Genomic DNA, 10056 nt, shown 5'->3' on the forward strand with positions numbered 1-10056 from the left:
TCTTTTCCTCTGAGACTCCATGTCACTGATGGAACGTGTACCCTTGGGTTCTCCTCAGAATACGCGCTGCTATTACCAAGCAGCCGTCATGAGGAAGTTGGTCCTACATTAGACTCCGAACATCATATGCATTTGGATCTTGCTTGTAGTATTTGATTCGTGGACGGCTCCCTCTCCTTTCTCCGGCTGACCCTTTCCTCCTGCGGTTTTCCTCCACTGGACATTCCGGATTCACCCTTGCTGCAATTTCTCCCATTTACAGAAACCCTCACTTTGACCTGGTTTCCCCTTTGGATACTGCCCATCATCCCTGATTGCCTTTTCAGAAACTTCTGTGATGGAATTGTCTAAGGTAGCCATCCCTACCTTGTCTTTGGTTCTCTCTAGAATTCGCTCTGGGCAGGGCTTTGTACCTGCCACTCCACCAAAATGGCCCATGGTGTTGTTGCCGGTGACCTCCATGTCGCCAACCCAATAGTTGACCCTCAGCTTCTCGTAGCTTATCGGTTGCATTGACACATTGATTATTCTTACCTTCCTGAGACACTTTCTTCTCCTGGCCTCTCGAGCAGCACTGTCTCTTGCTCTTCCGTCTCACTGCCCTTCCTGTTCAGTCTGCCGTGCTGGCTACTGCTTATCATCTCTCTAACACGTTTGAACATGTTGGGGAGCCCCAAGTCTTGCTTCTCCACCTCGTCTCTCTCCTGCCTGCGACACCCCCTGTGTGACCTCATACCGGCTACTGGGCACATTAGATCCTATCTCTTCTGACTTTCCAGTTTGTACCTCCAACCCACCCCATCCTGAAGCTGTGGGACTCCAAGAGAACTGTTCATGGAGGTGCTAGAAATTAGATGCACGGAGTGAGGGAGGGGATGTGACAACAGAAGCAGAGGTTAGAGTGATGCAGCTGTGAACCAAGGAGTGCAGGTAACTTCTAGAAACCGAAAAGGGCAAGGAAACGAATTTGCCCCTTACAACCTCCAGAGGGAACAGAGCTCTGCCAACACCTTGATTTTAGCCCCATGTGACTTATATTGAAATTCTGACTTCCAGAACTGAAAGATAGTAAATCTGTGTTGTTTTAAGTCATTAAGTTTGCGGTATTTTGTGAACGTCAGCAATAGGAACTTAATCCAGTGGTAAAGCCCGTGTTAAGGTGCTTGTCTCCCACCTCCCGTGCTGATGGCCTTCCTGCGACAACTCTGAGTGGGTGATGAAGCACAGTGATTCCTTGAGCAGCTTGAAGAGCCCCAGGCCCTGGCACGAGCCCTGGGCCGCCACAGAGGCGTGGTAGGCGAGGCAAGGTGGGAGCCTCTTTCCAAACGGTATGGCCGGGTGAGGCGTGATTCAGATAAGGACAGCTGCCGGAGTTTTGAGACCTAGAAGCCAGGCTGGTCAGTGCTTGAGAGTTAGGGAGGCCATTTAGCACTCTCTCTCTCAGACTTGGGATCAAGAGGCCACGTGGAGTGGGACAGTGGGACCTCAGGCACTGAACAGTGCTCCCCGGTTAGAGCCAGAGCAGAAATGAGTGGGGTGCATGGGTGGGGAGGGCTGGACCAGCAGGCACGCATGAGAGCCCCGTGGCCATGTTAAAGGCATCGGAGTGAACGAGATTTGGGGAATGCGGGAGTGAGCCTAGGCCCCTCAGCTTGGGGCTGGTGGGAAGGCTGGGTGACCTGAAATACTTCTTCCGATGGGACTGCTTTAAGAACGGAGGTGGGGGCGCCTGGGTGGCTCAGTTGGTTAAGCAACTGCCTTCAGCTCAGGTCATGGTCCCGGGGTCCTGGGATCGAGTGCCGCATCGGGCTCCCTGCTCTGTGGGGAGCCTGCTTCTCCCTCTCCCACTCCCCCTCCTTGTGTTCCCTCTCTCGCTGTGTCTCTCTCTGTCAAATAAATAAATAAAATCTTAAAAAAAAAAAAAAGAACAGAGGTGGCTGGCAGGTTTGGAGGGAAGGGATGTCAATGAAGGCAGCTTGCGGAAGCTGAAGAAGATGGAACAGTTGAAATGATACGGAAGCTAATGTTTCCCACCATCCTCGTAGTCGATTTAATAGAGTCACAACAATTTACAGGTCATGCAAAGTCTTACTAGCACTGGACTATGACTATAATATAAGGTCACATTTCCTTCTAAATGCCCAAATTCTAATAGCTCAGTGGCTCTCAACCTCGGCTGGATTACTGGAATGACCTGGGGAGCTTTGAAAAATCCTAGGGCCTGGTGCATCCCAACAGGGGTCCTATCCCTGGCTTGGCGTGTCAGGAGGCAGCCTGGGCACTAGGATTTGAAGGAGGCCCTGCTAGTGGAAGCCCCGCCATCTTACCGTGTGTAAATTGGATCTCTCTATCCCACAGCTATGCCCACGGGTTCTCCAGGCACATGCTCACCTGGGCTTGGGGCGGGGCCCCCCCTGGTCTCCGGCACAGCCTCCTGCCCGTGGTGCTGGGCCACTGCCTCCCATTCTGGAAACCTCTGGTCTCAGGAGAGGCTGGTCTCCCTGAAGTTACAGGCTCCGGTATGAGACAGGCCCTCTTGTGAGTCCCCACAGGGCAGCTGTGTCCCAGGCCTTCCTGAGGTCCGGGGTCAGTGAAAGGGAAGCAAGCCAGAGAGCAGCTGACAAGCCCAAAAGATTAGGTGGCTCCTGGGGCCCGCAGAGCCAGGCCTGTCCTCAGGGACACTCGTAGGACCACTCACTGCCAGGAAGAGCCAGCTTGTCCCCTGGCCAGGAGTGCTCTGGACATCACTGCCACTCAGAGAGCAGACCCCGCTGCCCCGGCGGGCTGCCTCCTTCTCTCACCCAGCCTCAAGGCCTTGCCTGAGCTCCATTTCCAGCCCCAGGATGATGGACAGTGGGAAGGCCCACTCTCTAAGGGGGTAAACTGCCCTCCCCCTTATGGCCTCCAAAGATATTAGAGTACAAGTGTGCAATGTGGGCACTTTCAGGGTAATTGTCTGAGCAGCCTGTGGCCTGTAGAACAGCCTCTTCCAGTGGTGGGGTGGAGGCCAGAATCTGAACCTTTGCTGTGGACCCCAGCAAACAACCACCCAAATAACCCAGACAAGAGTAGGTGGGAGTTCACAGCCAGCATCCATTCAGACAATGGCCATGTGTTTCCCAAAGAAACAGTCTTTAGAGGGGGTCAGCTTACAGAATTATAAATACAAATGAGGTACAAAAATAAATATTTATATAGAATGAGAAAAAAACAACACAACAAACTTCAAATTGCAAAAGGCTGAAAATGCCTTAAGTAGCACAAAATGCAGGCAAGTAACCTAAGGTTTTAATTAATCAACAGCCTGACACACCTTTATGTTTTTCCCTATTCTTTTGACTGCATACTCCTTGATCACTTACCTTATTCTACAGAAAGAAGAGAAAGATCATACTTTCTATTTGGCATAATTTCAGATTAGCATAATTTCCTTTAGCATGACTGATGAAAATTTACTTCAGCTGGAACTCCAGATGTCATCAGGACAAGATGCGTCAGATTTATTAAAATGGAATCTGACATGTTGTGATACATAAAACTCACAACTCCACAGAGATGTCGTCAGTGCTGGGAGTATTTTATAGGTTTATGTCCCACAAACAGAGACTCTGGAAAAGCTCACCAAAAGAAGAGAGAAGAGTGTGGTATGTTTATAATTGTATAAGCTTCATTTATCGAGACTATTCCTGACAAGAGAGAACATCCATTCTGATTAGGCTTGATGAGACCTGAATCCACTGCTTACAATTTTATATGTCTGGTGATTCAAGGAATTTCCCACAGGCCAGCTCCTGGCTTGAGGCATTTCAAACTTTGTTTCTCCTCCTACCCACATCTTTCTGTTGCTGGAGGCCCCAAGATATGCTCAGCTGGCAGTATGGCCATGAGCTCTCAGCTTCCAGGGGAGGAGAGATAGCCCTGTCCCTGGAGGACATTCTTGCACCAGGGCTGTCAGCAATAACTTAATTCCACAGAGAAGTGACTGCAGGCCCCATAAATGGATTGGCTAAATCCAAACTCAATGGATGCCCAACCTCATTTCCCTTGTTGGAACCCCCAAATGTCATGACCTGGCCTGAAGAAGAGTGTGACATAGGGAGTTTGGAGTAGACATGGGCAGTGGTCTCACTCGGTGGTTAAAATATCTTACTTTTAGAAATTTTACGGAAATAGATGATGATGTTTCCAGGGTCTGTGAAATGAGGTAGCAGAGAGAGGGGCCCTGAAGCTGGAGCTTCAGAGGTGAGGGTCAGCTGGAAGGCACCTTCCATGCACAGCGCGATACCCTCCTCTGGCTCTTGGTCTGCAGGTCTTCTAGGGGTGGGTGGACCTCCAGACCTGAGGAAGCAGGACTTGTTCTACATCTGAAGAGCCAAAAGGCCATTTAGAATGTTTTTCCAACAAGGGACACTGCCTCAAAACTCAAGCCTCCACCATTTGGGAGGGGAAAAAAACTACTTGAAATTTTAATTTAAAGTTTTTCCAGCATCTCTTTAATCACAGCTTTTTTCTTTTTTTTTTCATCCAGAATTAGCCACTTCCTTTTTTATGTCTTCAAGGACACCTTGCTGATGTTTTTAGTTAACTGGTGTCAGTCACTACATTAGTGTTTTGCAAACTGGAGTCCACAGGCTTTTGATGAGAATTTATAAATGTTATATTGAGCAAAATGGTGCAAGTGCTCTGGAAAAGTTTGGAAGATTTTTTAAAATAAAACTAAACATACCATTAGTGCACGACCCAACACCCCCCCCCCCTTAGGCCTTCATCCCAGAGGAATGAAAATTTATGTTCACACAACAACCTGCACATGAATGTTCATAGCAACTTTATTTGTAATAGCCAAACACTTGCCACCACTGAGATGTCCTTCAATGGGCAGATGGTCAAACAAACTGCTACACCCATACTGAGGAACATTACTCAGCAATAAAAAGGAACAGCCTATCGAGACACACTATACTTTGGTTGGATCTTAAGGGCATTATACTGAGTACAGAAGCTAGGCCTGACACGTTGCATCCCGTATGATTCCATTTATATAACATTCTTTTAAATTTTTTTTTTTTAAGATTTTTATTTGTTTATTTGCTAGAGAGAGAGGGAGTGACAGTACAAGCAGGGGGTGCGGCAGGCAGAGGGAGAAGCAGGCTCCCCGCCGAGCAAGGAGCCCGATGCGGGACTTGATCCCAGGACCCTGGGATCACGACCTGAGCCGAAGGCAGACGCTTAACCGACTGAGCCACCCAGGCGTCATTTATATAACATTCTTGAAATGACCAAACAGGGCAGATTAGTGGTTGCCAGGGGCTTGGGGGTGGGTGCGGCACAGGAGGGAGATGTGTGTGGTTATAAAAGAGTAGCCCCAGGGGTCCTTGTGGTGACAGGACTGGTCCAGATCTTGACTGTGGTGATGGAGACTACGCATGCAGTAACATGGCATAGAACTACATACACACAAAAATAAACACAAACGACTAAGTGCATGTTAACCTGGGGAATTCTGATGAAGACTGGTGCGTTGTCATTGACATTGTCAGTGTCCTGGATATGATAGGACTATAGTTTTACAAGATATTACCACTGGGGAAACTGGGTGACAGATACATGGATCTCTCTGTACTATTTCTTAGAACTGCTGGTGAATCTACAATTATGTCAAAATAAGGAGTTTGTTTTTTTAAAAGATTGTGTTTATTTGACAGCATGTGCACGAGTAGGGGGGAGGGGCAGAGGGAGAGGGAGAAGCAGACTCCCTGCTGTGCAGGGAGCCCAATGTGGGGCTCAATCCCAGGACCCCAAGATCATGACTTGAGCCAAAGGTAGACTTTTAGCCAACTGACCCACCAAAGCACCTCTCAAAAAAAGAAGTTTAAATTTAAAAAAAGTTACATGGATATTTTCATGGTAATAAAGAGATGATTATTAGTATATTCTGGATGATCTGAGTGACTTCTTTATAGCCTTGTAACCTAGTTCCCCTGGGGCCGTCAGTGCTTTCTTTGGCATGAATGTTTATTGCCAGTCACTTTGCCCCAGTAACAACCAGTAGGCAAGAACAGAGTCGAAGACAAACCTCCCCAGTGAGCAGTCTGAGTGTCAGGCACATGGTACAAACCAAGGAAGATTTTGTAAGGCAGGACTGAGAAAAATTCTTACGGATCCCCAGTGTTGGTTTTCGTGTTGTAATGCTACTTAAATACGTATAAGCTCATCTACAGCTATAAAGCCAAAACAAATTCTAACTGAATATAATAAAAACTACAAAACCAATAAAATTCAAATTAGTGACATTAATTTAAAGCGATGAATGATGCCGATGTGCTGAAACTCATTTACTGATCACACGGAGATTATATTCACATTGCTACAGAGCTCACCTGCCATCTTCATCAGAGCTGAGTTATCGGTACATCTTGAACTTTCTAGGGTGCTAGGGAGCAAGTAGGAAAGGGCCTCAGACCTTCTAGAATAAGTGTAGCAAGGACTGCTAGTTCTCTACCTTAATAATATGCATCTTGCTCAGACACAGCCTCGCCCAGCTTGGTTAGCCAGTTCCCCGGCCTTCACAGACAGGGCAGGGGGATTGCTTCTGCCGGCCGTCCTCATGAAATGACCACAGACAGTCTGACCATCATGGCGGGATTGGAAATTTATGAAAAGCAGGTATAGGAAAGAAATATTTTAGCACTCGAGAAGAGAAGGCACGGAGCTTCTGAGAAAATCACTGTATGATTGTATTGCACAAAAAATAATGTTCATGACAATAACTGAGCAATAAATGAAAGGTTGAATTAGGTTGAGAATCTTATGGTTAGGAAGAGTGGGCAGTCCCATCTGGACCCTTACGTGTTTTGGAGTTCTGGTCCTTGAATGAGTAGGCCTCAGTTATCTCCAGACCTGGGCATCTGTGGCGCTCCCTCCCGGTAGGGGGGAGGCAGCTGTGCGTGCGCATATGTGTGGGGTGTGTGTGTGGCGGGGGGGGGGTGTGGGGGGGGTGTATGCATGTGTGATGTGTGTGTTTGGGCGTGGGATGGGAGAGGGGAGACTGAACCCTATGACCTGCGGAACAAATGTTCTCACACGCGATTAACTGTGCCCCACTCCCACCCCATGCTCAAGGCTGATAATTGTCGCCCCCGCCCCCCTGTTTCAGGAGTTAGAGGCAGCGTATCCCACCTCCTGAGCTTTCATCTTCACACCTCTTCATGCCTCTTGTGACAGATAATTATGGCTGAGTATGAGCATCAACAGGAAAGCAGACCTCTTATCTTCACATTGGGCACTTAAATGAGCATTTTAAGACAAATTATTAATAACTGTGCTTGAAAAATGATATCAGCAAAAGCTTCTGAGATACTGGATTGTTGTATTGTGACTGTGGAAGAGAAAAGGCCATTTCCATGATAAATAGGGGCACTTTCATGAAGTAATTAAATATTAATTTATGCAACAAATATTTATTACATACGTCGGTACTCAAGATACCGTATTAGGGGCCACAGGGTACACAAAGCCATACGTGATTGAGTTCCTGATCTACTGAAGTTTACAACCCAGACTCTAGAAAGCATTTATTGTTTAGAAGTCCTACAGTATAAAGAAGTGTCCACAATGTGGTTCCGTCCCAGCGCTTGAGGAGGTGCGAAGCGGAGCCGTCTCCTGAGAAGGGCTGCCCAAGCTGCCCTGGAAGCCCGGGCCGCGCGGTGATGGGCAGGGCGGGGAAGGGCATGCCCGCGGGGGACGGTGTGAGCTAAGTAGCATCAAATACTGACGGAGGAGAAGCTGGAGATGGACAGAGATCCGGCTGGAAAGCCTTTCTAAATGCTAGGAGGCCACGGCCAGCTTCCAGGAAGAAGGCCTGGAGAGGGGAAGGAGGAATTTTTCAGCGGTTTCAGTGAAGTCTGGAGAAGGGTGAGCCTCACTTTGGGTCAGAAGCTTGCACCATGTCTGATAAGGCTGTATGGGGGACAGCAGGGAGGGGACCCAGCCTCTAAGGCACTCCTGCCCCCGACTTCAAGGTCCTGAAATTAACCTAGCAAATCTGTCTTATCTGCGGGTTGACCCTGTGCAGTTTTGAACTGATCCCAGTCATGTGGTTTCATGCGAGGTGCCTTGACTGTCCCCCAGAAGGTAACCCACACCCGGCAGTGAGCCCCAAACCTCTTGCTGGAATTGGTCAGAGCCTTCTCCCTGCTGAGCATGCCCAGCACCCAGGGTGTGCACAGCATATGCAGAACTCATAACCGTGGCCTCTAGCAAAGGCCTCGCTCAAGTCAGACCTTCACCGATCGGTCGGTTCATTCAGCCGAGTATCCTGAGCCCTCCTGTGTGCCGGCAGCTGGGCCGGCCCGGTGGCTGGCAGCCACAGTGACCTTGCTCTGAAGTCCCGCACTAGGGGACAAGTGTGGCACATCTGTGGATCTCACAGGCCAGTTCTTCGCTCTGGAGGTCCTGAGGGTGGAGGGTCACCTGCTGGGCGGGATCTAGACTAACCAGGAGAGGATTGAGGGTCACCTCTGTGGGGAGCCTGGGGAGTAAGCCCTCATGTCACCTCTGCATGTGTCACCAGGTACTGCTGCTGGGACCTACCAGGCCCTGCGGGCCACGTTCTTTATGATGGCACACCTGGTCCCCTCGGGGCTGTTCTGGGCATGTAGCTCTGCCACCCCCAGTTTAAAGATGGAGAAGCAAACCTGTTTTAACAAGGATCATGTAACGTTCCCCAGGTTACACAGCTCATAAGCCAGATTTGAACCCAGAACATTCTGGCTCCAAAGCTTAGGCCCTGGCTCCCCCGACACACTAAGCGCCCCTACTGTCACTGTGGATCGAAGATCCGATTGCATTTGGCTGCAGGGAACAGTTGCTGGTCACTGTAGCCTCAACAGAGGTGCTTTCCAGGGCTTAGCACAGGGCCGGGCACACACTCGAGGCTCAGTAGTGTTTGTTAAATGAATGAAGAGTGAATGTTTTCCTTTGGTGTTAACTCTACTCATATCTTCCACCCACATAACATTTTATTGTTCGTGCTCACTCCCATTTCAGGGGTCACAGGGAAGATCCTCTGCTGCTCTCCCTGTGAAAACAACTCTGGGCAGAGGCCAACGCAGGCTTTAATATCTCCATTTTGCAGAGGAAGAAACCGAGGCTTAGAAAGTTTAAGCGACATGTCTGAAGTTCCAATGTAAGAGCATCACAGTGTGGAATTCAAAAGCCCTTTTATTTATTTTTATTATTATTATTTTTTTTTACCTTGAGGTCAGTATTCCTTCTCCATCACTTGCCTCTTCCTCTAAATAATGTGGTAGAAGCCAAGGTGCATAGACTTTCTTTCCTCGTTAGCATTCCCGCCAAACTAGGTGTAGAGATTTGGGGCCATTCTATTAAATGCCATAAACCAATGGGCCCATTCTATTAAATGCCATAAACCAGTAGCCCCCAGCTTGCCCTTCACCATGTGGGCTTCCGTCCTGCTTTGGGAAGCATCTGCGAGTCTCGTGTCCTGAAGCCAAGGGGAGAAAATGTATTAGGTTCTCTAATATGATAATAATATAAAAGAAATTTATGGTGTCCCAGAGGGAGTGAATTACAAATGGATGAAAGGTGATTATTTAATGTAGAGGCTTTTTTTTTTAGGGTGTAAAAATAAATAGAAGAAAATAGAATATAGAACCCGCGGCCAATGGAAGGCAGATGGGCCTGTTCCATCGGCTCCCCTGCCGCAGTCCACCTCCCTGCACGGTGACGGCCATTTTTAACATGTCCTACTTTGTCAGTTTGAGGTAGTTCTGCAGTCTCTCAGTTCTTTGCCAGTCTTCAGGATGTTTCTAGAGCTCCCAGTGAGTGAACGGTGCCTTTGACCCTGTCTTTCCTTCCCTTACTTCTGCAGGCCTTGCCCTCACCACCTCTCTCAGGGTTCTCTGGTTCTTCCTCGAAGTCGGACCCTGGGCCAAGCACGGCAGGGATGGGTACTCGCCGGGGCCCGCTCCGCCCAGTCCGCCAACCGGCACAGTCAGTATGCCTGGCTCGGGGCCCTCTGTGGGCAGCCCCCAG

This window comes from Mirounga leonina, unplaced genomic scaffold (assembly GCF_011800145.1).
Source record: "Mirounga leonina isolate KUSES-001 unplaced genomic scaffold, KU_Mleo_1.0 Mir_93, whole genome shotgun sequence".
Classification (NCBI taxonomy): Eukaryota; Metazoa; Chordata; class Mammalia; order Carnivora; family Phocidae; genus Mirounga; species Mirounga leonina.